Source organism: Molothrus ater, chromosome 9 (assembly GCF_012460135.2).
Source record: "Molothrus ater isolate BHLD 08-10-18 breed brown headed cowbird chromosome 9, BPBGC_Mater_1.1, whole genome shotgun sequence".
Taxonomy (NCBI): domain Eukaryota; kingdom Metazoa; phylum Chordata; class Aves; order Passeriformes; family Icteridae; genus Molothrus; species Molothrus ater.
In genome coordinates, this window is record NC_050486.2 from 15,843,067 (window position 1) to 15,863,761 (window position 20,695).

The 20,695-nt window shown below is 36.1% G+C and overlaps 1 long non-coding RNA gene across 1 annotated transcript in view; it reads left to right on the forward strand.

Moving 5' to 3' along the window:
* The window catches only part of LOC118689582 (uncharacterized), a 489,442-nt gene that overhangs the window by 114,435 nt on the left and 354,312 nt on the right, over nt 1–20,695 (forward strand). Inside the window, exon 4 of the long non-coding RNA XR_008508531.1 lies at nt 18,042–18,137. This is a non-coding gene — a long non-coding RNA (uncharacterized LOC118689582). The remainder of the gene's footprint in view (nt 1–18,041; nt 18,138–20,695) is intronic.

Sequence of the window (20,695 nt, forward strand, 5' to 3'; positions counted from 1 at the left end):
TTAAAATGACTGCTACTTGCTTATGCCAGCTTCTTCATGTGGTTCATGTGTGGGCTAATTAAAGACTGCAGATTTGGGTTTTTGGGGGAAAAACCCAGAATAATGAATGCATTAAAAAAATCCTTAAGAAAAGAAGCCACGTCTGAAAGAGAAGCACACAGTTTGCATTTATTGAATATTGTACCACTACCCAGGGGTTGGTACTAAGGGTTAAAGTACTGTGATTTTAAAATTGAAAATTGCATAACATGCAAGCAGTTATTAAGTTAAAAACATCAATTTGGTATATAATTTATTGTTGCTTATACATAGAAATTACATTTGTGCAGCCATGATTTACACTTTTTCTTTACTTTTACATATGAGCCCTGTTATTAACATTAATCACATTTTTCATGTCTAATGGTGCAGACCATGCAAGACCTGTCAGAAATTATTAATATTTTGAGTCTGTTTTTTGACTCCATTTTTGATGGAAGTATTATTTGTTTTCCAGAATTTATTAGGGAGAAACTTCAGAAACATTTTAGTGGTTGCTCATTTAGCTGATTTGGGTGCATACCTCATAAACAGTATGTCCTATTAAAAGGTCACCTAAGCATACCATTCTGCTTGAATTAAAATTATTTTATCTGCATGATAAGGTGCAATCTGAGCATCTCAATGCTTCCCTCTATTTAGTTACTGATTTACTCTTATATTCCCCAATATATTTGTCTGGTCTAAAATACCAACACAAATACATTGGGGAATACAAGAGGAGAATATATTGTGTTCTTTTTACAGATTAAATATAGGGAGAAAAAATCTGATCAAATCATTGGAGTTGTACTAGATTTTTACTGGTGAAATTCCCATAAATATTTTTTCCCTGGAGATACAGTGTATGGCAGTGCTTTAATTTGAGGGAAATTGTCTTGCACCTGACATCAAATCCATTGACATTCTTTTCCAAAATGGCAGTGTATTATTTTCTGGGGAAGTAAGAAATGACAGTTATATTTTGGCCACAAAACTCTCAGGAAATAATTTCCTATACAGTACATTTTTTTTCTCTGTACACATGAAAATGTATGATTTTAAGGTGTACATAGCGTATATAAGTGTGGAGGGATAGAATGTAAGAAAATAGTGCAGAAGGCAGTCTCACACCTGAGGAGTTGCAGCTGTACTAATCACCAAAGATTAGGAACAGGCCTGCCCTTAATATGCCACAGCTGTGTCCAATAATGATGAGTGCTATAGAAGAGTGGGTTAGCGGAGTGAGAAGAGAGTTGCAGTTTGTTGGTTGTGCTGTGAAAGAGTTGGAGTTTTTTTGCTATGGAGAAGAAGGAGTCAGTGCTGTGCGGAGCTGCCCATGAAAAATCACCAAGAAGGTACAGAACTTTTGCAATAAGATGACAACGTATAAGGACAGAAAATGTTTAGGTTAGCTATGAGCTATTTGTTATATAGTGCATTGGATAAATAAAGAGAGACTTAGATCCAAGGATACAGTACAGTTTTCTTATTTAAATTATTATTATAATGGCTTATTGATAATTTTACTTAACACACACTCATTTTTGTGTCTCTTTTACCCATGTATTCATCATGCAGACGATCAAATGGAATTTCACTTCCTCTTGCTCAAGGGGGAAAGCAAAGAGGTTTAAACATTTGAGCTGGAGGAAGGGAGGGAGAGTTAACTGAAAGGGAGGTTACTTTCTTTAGAAGTAGGGAGTTCTGCTGTAGTTGGGAGCTGAGATAGTACAGCTGTTGAAAGCAGCTCACATCTTTGGTCATGACTTGAGTGTCATTTGAAACTGTTCTAAACATTGTTAAATATAAAAAAGTAAGGAAGGGGCTTTGAAGAACCAGCTCCTTTTGGAAACAAATGTATTTACGGTAGCTTTATCTAGGAATTTCTACACATTTAATTAATAATCATTGCTAAGTATCTGTAAGGCTATTTAGCTAATAGTACCTAGTAGATTTTCCAAATCTAGTGCTTATCTTGCAGATTGGTGGTCTTTTTTCTTCTCCTTTTAGAAATGTATTAAAAATGTGAATTAAAACATGAATTGTAGAGATTAATCCTAAGGTTTTCTCTAAGGCAACTCTTTTCAGGAAAACTTCTTGGATGAACTTTTCTAATGGATGGTGATGTTTGGTCCTGTCTTGAAGGACTGCACAGAATACACTGTATAAAGCCAATGGACAGAGGTTTGGGGGTTTTTTGGTTCTTTTCAATTTATGAGCAAGTCTGGATGTGGTGGAGGTGTTCCCAGGTGCTGCTTCTCCTGCTGATGCCATGTAAAAACCCTTCCCACAAAATGTAGCAGACAATGGCTGTTTGACAGTGTGAGGTAAATTTTGGAGCAAATGGGAATGTTCTATTCATGGCATTTTTGAGGCTGGAGCTTTATGAGCAGGATGGAAGCTTTGGGTGAAAAAGGCTTTTGTGGGATTTCCTAAAGGAGAGCACTGTATACAGGTGGTGTCACAAACTCAGACTCTGTGGGTCAAGAAGGGAGCCTCCTCCAGATAAGAGTTCACATCTCTCTCCATTTCTGCTCCATTAATGGGGGATTGTCAGGCATATTCAGTGTATTCTTTTTATTCCCCGCAAAACTGGTTTATCTTAAAGTTCTATAAAAGAATGAATGTAAGGAAGTACATGGTTTTCTGTGTCTTTTTGAGTATATCAACAGAGCTGGTTTTACTCAGCGCTCTGCCTTACTGAGCTTGGAATCTTCCTCAGATCAGGAGTTCTGGCAAAGCTGGTGCTAGAGATGACATTCTTGTTGCATGTCAGTGGATCTACAAAATGTGGCAGTCTTGAATTCCAGCAGCTCCACACCCTGCTCCTATAGCTGGAGTTTAGAGAGTGCTTAGCAGTGTTCCTGAGGAGCTTGTGTGATTCCCAGGAAAGGCTGTTGAAGACTGCAGAAGGTTTGACATTATTTCTGACTTTGGATTGTCTGACTTAAAACTTCATGTTTTAAAACTTTATTTGCAGCATAGTTTCTGACTTGATTTTCAATAGAGTGTTCTAAATGAGTAATGTTTGATATTTTGTAATATTTTAAATTAATAGATAACCATTTACAACATTAACACTGTCTTAATGAAGATTTTTGCTTGGGATTATAAACAGCTGCTGGAAGTACACTTCATCTATCACTTATAATCTGTTATTAAATTTGCACCTGGCAATGCAGCTATAGTTGAAAGTCTGTTAATTATGAGACCTGCATTTGGGAGGCCTGTAGGCCTTTCCTTTCCAATCTCATCAGGCTGGAACTTTGTATATAATATTTTCACTTGGGTGGATGTTTTTCTTCTTGGGTAGGTCAACATTTAACTTCTTCCCTTCTCAATAAATAGGTAAATATTCAAGAATTACTGGAAGATGCCAAGTAAGAAAAGCATAGGTGTTTTTTTCTTTGCCTTTTAATGCCCATTTCTGAAGCTGTCCTTGCCTTGAATGGGAAAACAAATAACAGAAGAGAGATGAAAAATACTTCATAATAAATGATTTAACATGCATAACTTTTTTTTTCATTTGTGAATTGTCTATGAGCTGCTTTGATTTTGTCAAATGAATTTGCTATTCAAAATTATTCACCAAATACTTTATCTGAATAATTTTTGGTCTGGAGATGTTGGCAAGCGGATTGTTGCATTTATTTGAATTTCTAATTTCAGATATCACACTGTATATGTTGATTAGATATACTAACATTTATGTTCTCTCTTTGAAAGAGAAGGTACTAAACTCTTAAAATGAGATTTCCAACTGGTGTTTGCAAGTTCAGAATTATTAGGGAGTACATAGTCAGTGAATGGGCTGTTGATTGCTCCTTTTGAGTGTAAACTTGCTTGACAAAGTCTGTCTGATGCCTCTCTCAGAAACATTTCTCACAGAAAACCACAACGCATTCACCAAAATGTATTTGAAAAAACTGGCTAACTTTTTCAAAAAGTATTAACTTGATTTTTTTTTTTATTTTTTTTTTTTTAAGATCTGATAGTTGGTACAGTTTGCCTTTCTCAGGGAGCTGCCATAGTCAGGGAGGATGAGGCTGGTAAGAGGATTGGGAAAGTGTACAGGAGCTGAGTGAATAGAACTAGAAAGGAAAATCAAAATATTTCATAGTAACAGAATAAATAAACAAACTGGTCAATTTAGGGCCTGCCTTAAGCTGTCCAGTATTGCATTATTTTAGACTGACAAATATAATAAAAAGTATAGGAAGGATGGATGGGCAGAGAGAAAGTTTTTATAAAACTGCTACATAAAAGCAATACATTGAATCCTTTCTCTTACCAGCTTACCAATAATGAGATATTGCTATATGGAATTCAATACAGTAGCTTTTATGTTTGTCACACAGGAAAAGAAGACAATATATGAAGAAAAGGATGGGCAAAATGATGAGGGGTATTAGAGGAACAGCATGAGTTCTCTTGTAGAAAGAGAACCAGAAAAGCACAGGAGAATATCCCACTCACCCTCAGACAATGTGGACAGTGGACTTAGAGCTGGTCTGCTGAATCTTCTAGTCTGACATCTGAAAGTCCCAGGAGGGCTTGCTGTATTAAAGATGTTAGCTGGCTTTGTAATAGGAGTTAGTCACACAGCTTTTGCCTAATTCTGTGACTTTGAAAGTCGTTCTATTTTTTTTGGATAACAGTTAATTGTTTTTTTGCTTTCATGAATGCTTTATCTGTCTTTGTTGACAGTGTATGCCGTATCCAAAGATTGAATTAAATACAGGCAAATTTTAAAGAGGAAGTTCAGGCCTGGTTTAAAAAGGAATATTGATTTCTTAAGGAGAACCACTGTTTTTAACTAAGTGGGTTAATATATTCCTGTGAAAGAAAAACTTCTAACTGTTATGTGTCATACTGATCTAGTAGAAGGCAGTTGCTGGGGCCTTTAGGTGTAGTGGATTCCCAAAGTAAGTCCAGATGAAAAATTATCACTGAATGAATGTTTTGTTTTGCTTTAATAAGTAAATTGACAATGAATGCGTGTGTTATTACACTTCTGGATTGAAAAAAGTTCTCCTTTCATGGGGATTTTGGATAGGGAAGGAATGTTTAAGGCTCAGGGCTGATTTAAAGAGTTTTAGTCATTTTAGTAGGGGAAAGATTTATTGTGGCCTGGATTTACATGCCCATACAATTCCAAAGAAGACAAAAGGAATTGTGCTGACACAAATCAGCAGAATTTAGTTCCTTCTCACAGTAAGAGGTGGCCAGCATAGTGGAGGGTCCTGCCAAAATTCAGTGCAATACTGAAGCTTGCACTTTTTCAGTCTTTTTTGAGCTGGACGCTGTTCCTCTAGAGATTTTGTTCCTCAATTTTTATGCATTTTTTTTTAAAGTGCACTTTCCTCATAAGCCTTTTTTTTTTTCTTCAGTTTCACATCTTAAAGCTTTTGAGATGTTCCTAAGCACTTTTGTGAGTCGTTTTATGGACCTCTAGTTGCAGTCTGATTGCTGAATGTCTTGGGTGAATATTTGCAGTTTGGATGAATGGCTGAAGGTGCATCAAATGGCAGCATTCAGAGGTATTTGACCAAGAATGATTGACAGTGTCTGTAACTACTTATTATGTCAAAGCTTCAGCACACCGATTGATGGGAAATGATGTATAATAAATTAGAATGATCACACATCATTTCCCATCGATTGAAATGCCAAATCCTTTGAAGGAGTAATGAGTTATGGCCAATACTACTCACTGTCTTAGTAGGAGATTGATTGCATATCCCTTCATCAATGTGATCAAACAACTAAGGAATCCAAAGTACACATGTAGCAGACAAGTTCTACTGCAGTTTCAGTGTAATGTGAGAGCAATAAAGTCTGTGTTGCTTCTGTGGCATTATCAGTGTAACCTGGCGTACATGTGAAATGTAAATGTGCCCAGATCATCAATACAGAACTTAAAGACACGTAAGCTGATTCCCTCTCTGTTTTTCATACCAACAGAAGACTAGGGTTGAGGTTCAGTTTACTAAAATCAGTTATGCAATAAATTGAAATTAAAAAGCAAATCCTAACTAATGAAAACTCAGTTCTTGCCTTAATTTTTTCCTCAAATGAAAGTCCTTGTAGAAACCAAACTTCATTTGCTCTGATCCAGGAAAGAGTAGGTAGAGGTCTATCTCCAGAAAAGTACTTGCCCCCAAATTAGTAAAAGGGAAGTTTCTAGCACTCTACTAAGAACTGCTTTAGGATTTTATATTTTCCCCCCTTCAGTAACGTTCTTCATCTCCACCTGTACATTATAAAATTAGTGATTTGTACTGGCTATTCCTTTCTTGGAATAGGTGTTTCAAGGCAAATGTATGTATACAGACACATATTCAACTGTATTAAGAGACTACACTGTAATATGTCTATTCCAGTGTCTTATGGCTTATATAGTCAGTGTTTCAGACATCCAGTTGTACTTCAGTTATAGCTGTACTCTTTACTAGCCAAAAAACCCACCATACATTGGCTAGCACAGTGGCAAAAACAGTGCAACTGAAGCAATTGCTGCCTAGAGCCAGAGAAGACAACTTTTTCTGGAGCTTATGCTCAAGAATAGAGAAGCCATTTATTTATTATTTATGGGCGAGAGAATTTTATGATGAGGAAATGAGGCTTTGTTGTGTACTTAAGTGAGTTTAAGAAATTTTGTAAATTAATTTCCATTTCAAAGAATAATATTAAAATGAGTGTTCCTAGATTACTTTTGTGTAATAAGGACTGCTCAACAGAGCAATGACAGCAGTATGAGATCAATGCATGGAAGCCAACTTTAAAGTAGGTACTGTTCCTGTCTTTTTATAGCAGCAAGAGCCTTAATGTGGGCTGGTTAACCCCATCTGTCATGAAGACTTTGCAGCAGGCAGTCACTTTCAAAGTGCTACAGCAAGATAGCTATCAAGGTAGAGTTAGTAAATTTAAGCTCTCCTGAGCATCTCCACTGCACTGCATTCACTACTCTTACAGACCATGTAACCTTTGCACTGTGAGAGCACTGTGGTCATGCTGCAGTACTGTCTGCTGCAAGTATTTGTAAATTAGGAGTTGTTGGACTCTAGGTTGCTTGTGATACTTACACTTGCCTCTATTTGCGTATTCAGTATGGCAGAACCATATTACATGATCACCTGCTCCTTTTTTTTCTCCTGGTTTCTGTCTCATTCAATGCATTCTATGGGTAGCAATCATAGACAGCAGCTTTTTAATATCTTCTTAGTGGAAAAAGAGAAGCACATTTTTATGGTTGTATGAATCTCTAACAGTTACCCTGGTCCCTGTTGAGAATTTGAAATCTGAACTTTTGTTCCTGAAATGTGAGGAATGTTAGGTCTAAATGACTACACTTTAGGAAAAGCCTGCTTTCCTGGCATGATTTACTTGAACTGTGAGCTAGGTCAGATGGGTATCACAAAGTGATCCAAGGCATCTTTCTCTCTTCTCCATCCAGGCTGGCTGGCACTGGGGCTCTCAGTACATTAAGAACAGTTTTTCAGTTTCTTTGACTGGGCACAGATTCAGCTATAGATTACAAACAGTGCTGGTCTGCAGATAATGTTTTGACATTCTGTAATTGCTGACTGCTCAGCAGAGACAGGACACTTTCTTTTTCCAGAAGTTTATAATTATGCAAAACCTCAGCAAGATATACAGTGATGCAGAAAGGAAAGTTCTGTGAGTTAAGAACTTCCTCTTTCAGCCAGTACAAAAGTTTGCAATAGCAGTGACATTGTTGAAGGTTCTTATGGGCACCTCAAAAAAACCTTAATGTAAATAATTCCAGTAGCTATTACTGGTGACAGCAGGATGCACTAAAAATGTAGCAAGTTTATAAAAATTAAAGAATTAACATTGAGAACTAATTTTTAATCACATAAAATGTGCTCAGGCTCATGAATCTCAGCTTTTAAAATTCAGCTCTCTAAGATGCAAACACAGTGTTTCACTTAGTGCCACTTGGCTTTCATCCATTTGCTTTGTTAGAAGCCATTCTCCTGCATTGCTTGTTAGTACAACAGCAGCACGATGTACACATTACCTGTTCTTGCAAAATAGGTGCCAACTTCTGTGTTACTTTTTTATATTTTTGTCTGTAAGGAAAGACCAAAATATATGGAAATTGGTAGGATGACTATGCTTCAGGTTTTTTATACCAATGTAAGTCACAGCAAAATTTGACCTCAGATGTTTAACTTGTCTCCCATGAAAATCAATGTGTTTGGTGCGTCCAAGTTCTCATTTAAATGTACATTGAGACACTGAAGTACTTTTTATTAAAGTGAGTTTTTGACCAAGCACAGTAAATTGTAACAGCTTCTGACCCTGTTACAATAAATACATAATTTATCACAAGTACTCTACTAAACACAATTTTTCTGAAGTATCTTGAAGAGGTAGTTGCTTGCTATGCATATGCAGTTGTCACTTTTTAATATTTAAATATCCTGAAGTTTTACTTTTTTGTCAAAATGAGAAACGCAGAAAGGCGCATCAGCTTTCACACAGCTGAATCAAAATCAATGTTAAATAATTACAAATGAAAAAAATAATCTGAAGCAATCCAACATGTATTTCATACATTATCTCAGAAGGTCAAAAGTAAGATTGAGAAAACATGCACAAATACAAATTGCTTTGCCATATTCAGGTTCCTATGAGGTTTCTTTAGTTTTTATGGATGATTAAAAAACTCTTCAAGTGAAAAGGGTCTGCAGGAGGACAGCAAATTGCACAGCATTGTGCAGCAATGTATGGTTCTGGAGAGCTACCCTATTACCTGGCTCCCCTTTGTACAAACACCATGAAATTCCTGCCAGCTCACAGTGTTATTGGGATTTAATTATCAATGAGAGATCCATTACTGGGCTTTGAACTTGGGATAAAGAAAAATGTATAAAAATCTCATAAGCAGCTGAACTTAAGGAAAAAGTTGGGATAAATTTAATTGCCATGCTATTACTTAGGTTATCAGAGAAGCCAGAGGTCTGATGAGAAAAACCCATTGTGATGGATTAATCTGGGTAGAGCATTGTTAGTATGCCACACTTCTTTGTCTATGTACACTAACAGCACCTTTGTCATTGCCCACTGGTGTTCCCCTTGTAAGCATTAGGAAAACTTATAGGCAGGAGATATTTTATTTTTGCAGGTGTTTGTGGTAGGACCGGCTCAGAGGAAGAAAGTGCTGAAGTCTGTATGTTAAAATTCATAAATCTGTGATGAAACTGGTTTCCCCTTTTAACTGATTCTCTGATTCTTTCCCTGAGAATAAGTCCTGTGTCCTGCCAGCTCTCTATACTGTACTGTGGAGTCTGTAGGGTTTTCTAGGCAGTTGCTTGGGAAGTGTAGATCCTTTAAACTGAAACCTCTCAGTTTTCAGTATGTAATAAAGTGCACAGAGACAAGTTATGCAACTAACAGTACCTTTAAAAGCATTTTTTTAGTCCTGTAATGATGCTCAAATTAATTCCAGTGATTTTATTAGAGATAAAAATTATTGGAAAATCTAATTTCTTCTATGATGCGTCTAAGACTATACCTAAGTGAAACATTTTTACTTTCGATCCTGAAATAAAAACTTCTGGCATTGCTCATCATTAGAATTTTTCCCCTCAGGCTTTGCCTTTATATTAGCAGCTTAAGAGTATATTTAGCACTGTCATATGTGAAATCTTTTCTGTTTGCTAAACTAATATGGGGTAAAATTTTTTTTTTTTTACAATGTTACTCATTCATTATATAAAAATGAAAGAAACTACTTTAGTGTGTGTGTATAGAACTACTCTCTATTTTTATGACAAAAGGGACGTGACAATATACATCCCTTAGGCACCCAGGAGTATTATGTAAGAGTCATTAGTGTAATTGATACCGATATCAAGAGTGTTGTATCAAATATGATTAAAATGTGCAATATATTACAGAGGTTCCAGTCTTCCAGCTGCTTTGTTATAATCCTTCTTCTGATAGATATGTTTCTGCTTTCTTGTGAAAAATAAAATTATTTCAGAAGAAATGATCTTTTCCTACTCTTCTTGTTTCAGATATGATTTCTAAAAGGCATATCTTGGCCCATATATATGATTTTCTGAACTACAATGAGCTGAACACTTACTGTATGTCTACTCATGCAATATGAATTTAATCAAGAGAATTCCTTGTTTTATGAAGATTTTTTTATTAGGGATCATTTCCACAGACTTTTAATAGGCCTTACCAATTCTTATAATAGAATAAGATAGTCTCGTGATGACATGCTACACTTTGTCAAGAAAACTAAACTCAGAAGAATAGATTTTATCTCTACTTATACCTCTTTTACACTGGTAGTTCTGCATTTATTCTCCTGAGAGATGAGAAAGTGTACATTTCAGGGCAGGGATTTTAACTTTCAAGTCTTATGTTTTTGTTTGTTTCGAGTTTCTTTTAAAGAAATTTTCCAGTATTTTTAGTATCTAGTTTTAATTATGTTACCCTTTACTCTGAATATTAAAGGAACATCTTGCTTCGATTCTCTTCTTTAAAGACATTCTTTCAATGTAATCTTTCAGTGAATATCTGATATTAGAAAGCAAATCCTAAAGTAAAAATCCTCCTATTTTCAAATGTTAGCCAGGCAGAAGGTGGTTGTCAGATAAGAGTCAGCCTGCCTAGAGCTCAAACTGCAGGGGACTGTAGTCAGAGGACAAGGTTTTCATTGGTAATATCCATTTCTAATGGATGACCAAGCATGAGTTTTCCACATTCATGTCTGCCCGAAACGTGCTAGTCTCTAATGCCAGCCCTGCACGGTTCTGTAGCTCACACTGTCACAGTCTGTGCCTTTTAAGCTTCAGGGCTCCCCATCCACTGCCACACAAGGCATAATCTTCATTCTCTGTCCACTTTAGATTGCAAGGTCTTCATTCTTTTCTAGTTACGAGCTCTGAGTCCCCACTGCCAGTTGAAAGCACCAGTTGAGAAGTCACACATTTATGTGTGACTCTCATCATGTTTCTTGTCGCAAACAGCAGAGTTTAGAAATAAGCCAGTGTTAATGGTCGTTTCTTGCTATTGCTGAATTTGTAGTTTCTAACTGTACCAAACTTCCCTGTCTTAGCTGGCATTTTCCATGTCAGGTGTCTGTCCCATAACACTGTGTGTTTGATGAATAAGCTCTAACACTTAAGTCATTTTCAAGTATAAGGTTATGAGGAGACAGTTTCTCTGTCTGCTCGAAGAATATTCTTACTTCTTGAAAAGTTGTTTTTCTGCCATGGATGTTGAATTTTTTCAGGGTTATGCTGGTGTGGAAATTTGTCCTAAATATGTTTCTATTTTTTGCTATTTACATTCCTTAAAGAATTAATATGCACAGAGCATGACATGGTACAGGCCTTTAGGGATGCTGAATAGGCTTGTCCCCACAGCTACGGGTATAACTGTGATGCTGGACATGGGAAATTTCTGCTGGGGCAATCTAACAGAACATGGAGGAAAGCAAAAAAATATTCTGAACTTATTACTGGAAAACATGAGAAATGGAGGTGAGGAAGAAAAAAGAAACCTCTTGTAGCAGTGAAAATGAGATTTGTACTGAAGAGGATGGCTGTTATGAGACAGAGTGCAAGAGTAGCATGATATATCAGAGCAACAAGGAATAGAATGTGTTTTGAGGCAAAAGAACAATAGGCAGTCTTACTGTGAGAAGCTAGAACTTCCTCCACAAACCTGGGTTGGAACCCAAGAGTCTTGGATTTCTTCCTTATTTTGCCATCAGCAAGTATTTGGCATAGCATGAATCTCCCTTGCTGGGTCATCTGGATGCAAGTTAGGTCAGAGGAGTGCACCCAACTTTGGGATTTTAGTGAGAGAAAAAATATTTTCTGGCTAATGGAATAAAGTAACCTTGCTGCCTCAGGCATCTCCCTTCTCACTTGATGTACAGAGATAGAATTGACAGTGTTTGTCACTTGCCGGTTTTAGTTAGGTTTGGTCTGCTTAGGCTGAATTTACACACTGCACTGGTCTTTTTTCCAGGATGCACATTCTGACTATGCAAACTTTTGTAAAATGTGTGTTTTCCGAAGAAGTTTTAGGTGTATTTGTCAGGAATCTGTCACATGATAATAACTATTTCCTGTGTGCAAACATACTCAAAACCTCAGATCATTGTGCTTCAAAACTGAGAGGCTACCATGAGAGAGATGATGAAAGTATTACCTGTAGGAAGGAAAGCCTTTACAGCAACAATCAACATCTGTCTGGGATGACTGTCAGCAAGAACTTTTGGCACTGCTGTGTCTTCTAGCTTATTTTATCTCAGAATTATTTGATAGAATATTTACTAAAACATTTGCACAAGCTGGTTTTAACCTGTACAGTAACCAAAAAAATAAAGAAAATTTGCAGTACTATGTATGTATGAGAAGACAGTGGTATAATAGCAACACTCGAAATATGATCCTTCTTTTACATGAGTGAAGTTGTTGATTACAGAGAACCTGTTTTGCAGCCAACACAGTGACTTTGTTGTGCAGTAATTGTATATGTGCTGCAGTTTGCCAAGGACATATGTGAGAGCCGTATTGCCCTCTGCTGTGGTAACCTAATTTCAAATCTGGTGCTTCTGATTTGCATTATGAATAAAGTGATACAGCACAAGAGTGTGTATGGGAAGAGCGCCAGCTTTTCTTCTTCTCATGTATTCTGTGTTGAAGCTACTTTATGCATCATGTTTCTTTTTAATCTCAGCCCTAGTCAAATTTAGAACAACAGTTGTAGGGGTGAAACAAGCAATCTGCAGGTCAGGTTCGATGGAGACAGAACTGGGTGAGTGCACTTGCTCTCTTGTAAGCCTTTATTACCAAGTGTTTGTTTTCAAGAAAGAGGAACACGTGCTGGTCAGCTTCATTGCAAATTCTGCATGTACCGTTTTTAGAAAGTGATGAAATGGCTAATTTTTGTGGGTCAGTAGAATAACTGGTTTATCTTTCAGCGGTGACTTCCATGCAAACAGTATTTGTTTACTTTTTGTTTTGGCCACTTGATTAGTATCCAAAACGGTACAGTTTCCAAGGAAGGTCTTGTTTTGTTGTGTTTTTAAGCAGGAAACAACCACCAAATTTTGTCTTCGCCTTGCTAGGGAGTGTATACGCCTCTCAGGATTCCAATTGTTTTGGACATAATAGGAAGGGCATGTACTGATGTGTGCTTTGATAATCAGTCTGTCCCTGTGTTAGGTGACATACCTTTGATGGCATTTGAAGAAAACCTGAGCTTTACATGTATGAAAGTATGCACCTCTCTGGACTTAGAAATCAGGTTTTGAGAATAAAACAAACTCAAATTAAATTGGTTTCATTTTGAAAAGTCAAACCCCATAAGACTTTAATACTTGGGTATATGCTGATGAAATACCATGACTCTAAAGATTGTTAATATTCATGGAAGTCTGAAATAATTCATGACTTTCTGAAGTAATGTTAGATGATGTATGATGGTAAACAGTATCATTTACACTGAACCTTAAAAATTATTGACAAAGACAAGTTCCTAAACACTGGCTAAACCTTGTATTTGTTGTTATGATTTCTTGGTTTTATACTTCAAGCAGATTTTCAATTAACTCCACTGCATTCAGAGTAATTATTCATTTATTATAGTCAGTTTAGATATGGTAAAGATTAAAGGAGTAAAACAAATCATTTCATTGACATAGGCTAGTGATACATTGTTATTATTCTGATTTATTTGCCTCCTGCATAAGGAAGATTTATACTATCCATTTTTGAGTGACTCCTTGTTAGCATATATTTTTATAGATACTTTTTTGCTAAAATAAAGTGTTTTGATAAGGTAAAAAGCTATCTTGCTGTCTTCCTCTCTCCCCATTCCTTGAGAAAATACAGATGTTCCTAGAATAAAAGGAAAAGGATTGTAGATGTGCACAGCACACTTATTATATATGCAGTAAAATGTACTTCTCTATTAATAAAAAAGTCCAGAATATGATGCACCGCTGTTCTAAGATAACTACATGTGTTCGATGTTGAGAAATTAATGGCATGGAGCAGATGCCTTCAGTCATCTAGGAAGTGTGGTTTCCCAGTGCACTGCAACTGCATGCCCTGCAGTGTGTCATCTCACTTATGAAGGGGTTTTACATGTTTATAAAAGTGTGTTAAACATTGGTAAAGTTTATTTTATGCATTATGCATAAAAGTTGTCATTAGGATTTAACAAAGCAGCTTGCAGAGAAAGATTACAAATAAAATCTCTGTATACAAAAATGATTTGGATGGTTTAGCTAGATGGTTCTGACTTAAAAAAATTAACATTTCACTTACTGTTCTCAAACATACAGAGAAAGAAAAACAGCACTAACTTAAAAGAATGAAATATATGTTGATATAGGAGTGCCTGGCAGGCTCACTATTAGAGAGGTTCTTTTAGTATTTCCATTATAAATCCTCTTTATTCAGTGTAATATCATGGTAATTTCAAATCACATTTGGCTTTAACTTGGCAAATGATCTGTCAACACAAAAATTCAGTTCATTTATATGTATGTATATGTATGCATTCATTTATATTATTCATTTATGTGTATGCATGCATTTATTCTTACATGTGCACAGACTATGCCATGTTCACATATGGCTGATGTGTAGATTTAAAAAGAAGTAATGATTGTAAAGCTATTCTTTTTTGGTCAAGTTTGCCTAGCCATAAATTTAAAGAAGATTACAGATTGGATTTTCAGAAGCACTTAGCATTGCCTTAAATGGTCACATTTAAGTTAATGGTAAAATTCCTGTGACTTAAATTGCAGTAAAGTTAGGTCAGTGCTGTTGAAAATCTCACTCCATCCTTTCAAATTCTGTTTAGGGGTCTAGCTCTAGGTGCGTGGTGTAAGTGACAGACTTATGAGCATAGTAACATTTTAGTGAAACTTCAAGGGGATTACTCAGGGCTCTTCTTTGCCTCTGTATGTATGACTAGATAAAAAGCCTAAAACACTAATCTAGACACCTATATTAGACATTTAATTGATTCAGTTTGGGGAAATAGTTTTCCTCTTAAAAACAAACTTGAAAGGATGCTTTTATGATAGATCTAAATAAAGAGAAAAGACCCATTAGGAAGTGAAAGATGCCACAAGTAAACAACATGGATGAATGTCATGGCTGGAGTTATATGGCAGCAGTATGACAGGTGGAAGTATCAATAAGGATGTAGAAGAAACTCACTGACAATAATAAAAAGACACTTTTAGCAGCCATACTTTTATTTTATGATGCTGTGTGTTTTTTGATTTTTTTTTTTATTTGGTTATGTTCCTTTTTGCTGTATTTTCCACTGCCATGTGCCTAATTTAGACATTATCTGTCAGGCTGTCAGGTACTTTTGTCTATATACATTTTGCAAATTAGAACAACACTTCTCCAAAATGAAGAAGGTGCCTTGAGCACCTTCTGTATGAGATGGGCTGAGAGAGTTGTTTTTTTTAGTTTTGGGGTTTTTTTTTTTTGGTTTTTTTTTTTTTTTTTTTTTTGCCTGGAGAAGAGAAGGCTCTGGGGGCACCTCACAGCCCCTTCCAGTACCTAAAGAAGGCCTACATGAGGGCTGGAGAGGGACTTTTACAAGGGCATGTAGTGATAGGACAAGGGGAAATGGCTTTATACTGAGCTTGTGGTCATGTCTAATGTGGAATACACCAAAAGCTCTGAGTTTAACTTGGTACTTCCTGAATGGAAGATTCTTTTCTGTCCCTTGTGTCTCTCTCCTTGGTAGGTTGCAGTGAAATAAAGAGCCCAGGTCAGTCTTTCCTTCACACACTACAAGTTTAAAATATTCTGTGAATGTAATTAATGAAACTTTATTTTTCCTTAGTATCTTAAAGTGTATTGTATTGCAACTAAAAAGAGTTCACATTGGGTTCTATTGCAAAGATCAAAAACATTATATTGGGAAACTTCAAAGCAAGAAATCCAAAGAAAATATTTTCTACTCAAGAGACCACTGAAATACAGTTATCACAGGCCCAGATGGCATAGTACTGAGAGGGGTTCATGAGTTTTTTTACCGTTAGAACACCATTCATATCTAATCTGGAGTGACTACCAGCTAAACCTCAGCCTGACTTAGACTCCTCCAAACTCCTCTGTGGCCTGCAGGAAGCATCCAAATCCAACATCCAAGTCTATTTCTGCCACTGTTTAAGCCCAACTTTTTCTCTAACTTTTTATTGTCCACTTTTTGTACTTTCCTAACTCTGAGGCTTTCCAGGATTTTCTGGGATCCCAAATATAGTTAGTAGCAAGGACTTTGTGAGTTATGATGTGTGTGGGATGCCAGATTGCTGTGAATTTCCATGGAGCTGATTGCCTGTCATTCTGCAGAAAACTGTTGATCTTCAGAGAGGACCATTCTACTTTATTTGCTCACTACACCAAAATGTATTTGATGGGACTAGAGCTTTAGGTACCTAGGAGAAACAAGAGCTTTAGGTACCTTTCAGGAAAAACTGACCTACTGGACTAGGAAACAGTGGTGTCTGTGTCACAGAACCTTTCATTATCCTGGCCAGTAATTATGCAAAAGGGGACATCATTGCCATCCATGCAATCATTTATTTCTTTTGTGCTGCTATCAAGAGACGAAGTAGGGAGGAAATTTACTATGCGTGTTTTTATTTTTTTTGTGGTTTTTGAGCAAGAAATTACAATGTCTGGTAAATAGAGCAGGTTCTTTATACTCATTACGGACTATTGTGTGAAAATGTTTTGCTGACTTCAGAGGAAAACCCATAAATTTGTTAGATGTGTTTTGCTAAGTGTATATTTGACCCAGAGTGAAAATTATTGCTGCAAGAGATTTCTGAAGAATAAATGGGAGTTATGTTATTTCAGCTCTGAAAATTGCAATTTGGGCGACTGTTTGATCTGACCTGTGACATAATAAATGAGCATGTACATGTTAAAATGACATAGACTCATCAGGCCAGGATGAGCAACACCACAGGCTGGGCTAGTACTTGTTAAGTTTAATTTTCTTGTTTCTTCACCCCTACAGAGTATTGTACACTGCTTTGTTTGGTTCTCAGCATATATGGAATAATGATAGGTTAGTAAACCATTTATGGGTTTTTTTATTGTTTAGGATGGAATTTCATGTGCTTACCAGATTAACACTTCACACAATAAAAAAAAAAGGGTGATCTTTCTCTGCTTTTCTGATGTCTTGAACCTAGAGATTGCTGAAGGAAAAAACAATCTCTAGTATAAATAGAGATAGCACTAAATTGAGTAACAGCTGCTGAAGAACTGCTCTACTACCCATGCCAAGGGGATATTTCATATTCTTGCTGTGTTTCTTCTTTGTCCTGTTCTGCATAGTACTCATGCACTGAGATCTAGGTATGGTAGGGATCTGAGGAGTTGCTGGTAACAAGGGCATTTTCAGCCATGTATTAAGATAGTCTTTACATTGCTGGCACAACACAAAAAGAATGCAAAAATATCTGGAAGTGATGTTATTTTGGTCTGGTTTTCATAAAACCAGAATTGCATTCTCTGCTTGAACCATTTTATCTTTATTTTATCATATCTTAGTTCTTCGGCTAATCAGAGATTTTTGTGTTTTGCAAAAGAGAGGAACTTGCAGCAATCATTATTTTGTCTTGACAACTTTACTTTGTGAAATGGAATTATTGCCTAACAAAAAGCAGAGATTGCCCTCAACTACTATAGGCTAGGACATCAGCAGTCAAATGAGGTCTTGGCCTCTTGCCATAGAACAAGCTGCCTAAAATTCTGGATAATCTCCCCCATCATCACACATCTTGTAAGAGATCTTGTGATTCTTATACAGTCCCAAAACCACAAAGAAATAGTTTGGTAAAAAATTCAAACATGAGTACCTTATGCAATTGCTGAGCATTAATTTTGATACTGTTAAAATCGCCTTTCTGATTGCACAGTAAATAGAGATTCAGAGTCAAAAATAACAAAGCCTATTTTTTCTCTTTGTAGGCATAGATGTGTGAGAATGACTTCATTATTGAAGCCATTACTAAAGGGAGGAATTGAGGAGCTACAAATGGGCAGATACTGCTTCTGCACCAGAAGGTATGTTTTTTAGTATTGAAATACTGTCTTTCATGTGATGCTCAAGAATAACATTTTTTGACGGGAAACTGACACTGTATAATTCAAATTAATACATCTAATAAATTGTACTCCAGCAAAACAAGTATTAACTCTGTTTAATTATCCACCTAGTGGTATGAGTAACCAGGTGAGATAAAATGCAACTCTTCTGATCAGAGAGAAAAAGATATTCAGTAACAACAGAAGGAACAGAAAGGTAGTTGTAGGTTCATGGTTCTGTCATAACTGTATGTTGTGCCCCTGAAACAGGAGTTTTGGCTTCCCCAGACCATTTCCATCAGCATATCTAATTGCCTACTTCCACATCCTTCCTTTGTGGACATGAAATAAAAAGAAATCCAATACATGGACAAAAGAAGCTGCAGCTAAAATGTGGTACTCGTGACTTTTTCCAGCAGAATTTGTAAGCTAAACACAGCTAGATCAGCCTAGGGTGACTCATTGCCAGAGTTTTAGATGAATATGTACTTGCTAATCTGTTGGACTTTAAGGAGACAGCTATTGTACCTCTTTCTGCAGACTGAATATGATTTGTCTGTACCACAGGAGCACAATTAGCTTGTGTATTACAATGAACTGTATACTGGGAATATTACAGATAAAGGTATGTACAAGGCTCTTGCCTTGTACATACTTTTACCTTGTATCTAGTAGGTGATATAAACAGTAAGCTACCTGATGAATTAAATGGGGTTAGGGTTGCCTCATGGTTTATATTACAGACCACCTACCTGATGTGAAAACATAGAAATCAGTAGCAGCATGAATGACTCGGCGAGCAGAGTTGCTATTAAAGCATTAATGGTTTCTATCTGCAATCCATATTACATGATGATAAGAAAAGTGAGATTAATGAAAACAATCAATGTGAATTTCTGTGGTTTTACTAAATAACAGTCTATTTATAGTTTCAGTGTTGAAATTGAAGTAATGTTAAGTCTTAAACTAGAACTGAGTTTTCAGTATTGGCATTACTTTCTCTGCATATTTGTCTCTTAATGCACTTGGAGTGAGTTCCAGGGATGGAAAATTTTTCAAATGAGTCAAGTTCTTTATAACATGTTGCTTTTTTATTTTTTAATGAAAGGAAATGTCTAGTTATAGCAACAGTAAGAGCACCTATCTTGGAAGCAGCTGATATTACTTTTCTGTCTGTAATCTGCAGTTAGATGATTCTAGATATCAGGGAAAATGCTGCAGAAATCTATTTCTTATTTAATTTCTACTGTTCTTTCGAACAGCAGTTTGCAGAATGCATCTGGGTGTACAGCTAATGACCCATGAGCAATAAGCAACTGTTTAAGTAAAATGCACTAGGAAAAAGCTTTTACCAAACAGCATTTTAATATTTTAAATAGATTTTCCATTGCAGGCTCTTAGTAACTGGATTAGTTCTCTGATGTGTTCTGACAGAGCTGTTGTTAGGGATACTCCATTAACTTTGTCTGTCATCTTATTTTCCCCAGTATCCGGCATAACACCCTTATATTTCATAATTTGTATTGCTATCAGTGCTGATTTGTAAATGTGCAAATTATAATTAACAACGGCCACTACTTCTATTAAATATTAAATCATTCTTGCAGCCTATATTTTCCACAGCAGATGGAGCCCTGTGGTATGCAAATAGACTTTCCTTAAGTAGTCAGCAGTTTTTACCAAAATTTTGGCTTTAAAAATGCTTTCTTTTTTTGTTTGCTTTATGTTTTCTCTTGCATTTAGGTTAATATTTATTCACTGCAGATTCTCTTTCTCCCCATAAGAATTTCATGGACTATTACATTCTAGCACTGAGGCTTTGTTTCACTTCATTAATAGCCCCTTAATCATATAGCTTGCTTGTAAAGTACGAATGCTTGTTATTTGTACTTATGCTGCAGTATTGCATAAGAGGCATTTAGTTATATTTTAATATGTATAGCAGAAGCAAAAATGCTGGGTACACCAACGTAGTTTTTAATATGAAAACCAATTTACATGCACAGTTTTTTTTTCCCCAGAATAAGCAAAAGCATTTATGGTTTTATATTGTGCCTTAAACATTCCATTAAATGTCATCAGCTGATTCAGGAAAATGTATTGCAAAATTACTAGAGAACTGTAAAATGTGTAAATGTAATGAATGCTCAGGGCATAGAAAGGATTGAAAGTCCAACATATATCAGGTAACTATAAAACAGCAAGAAACATCGATAGAACATTACATTTTTCTAATGTATAGTACCTTAAGCATGAAACTCTTATTTTTGGTGTTTACTGCTATGCTGTTTTATTAAAGAACACTGATCCAGAGTTAACATAGCCTTTCCAATAATACTGAGAGGAATCTGAAAGGCAAGCAGCATCATTCAGGAAATGGTTTCACTATCCACTCCAGCAATTGCAAATTAAGATTTTTCAAATGATTGACTATGAGATTGTATCCTAAATAAGGGCAACCCATTTTTTTCCCACATTTTTAAATGGACACAGGAACATGGAGCTCAAGGACATTAACTGCCACATTAACCAAAGAG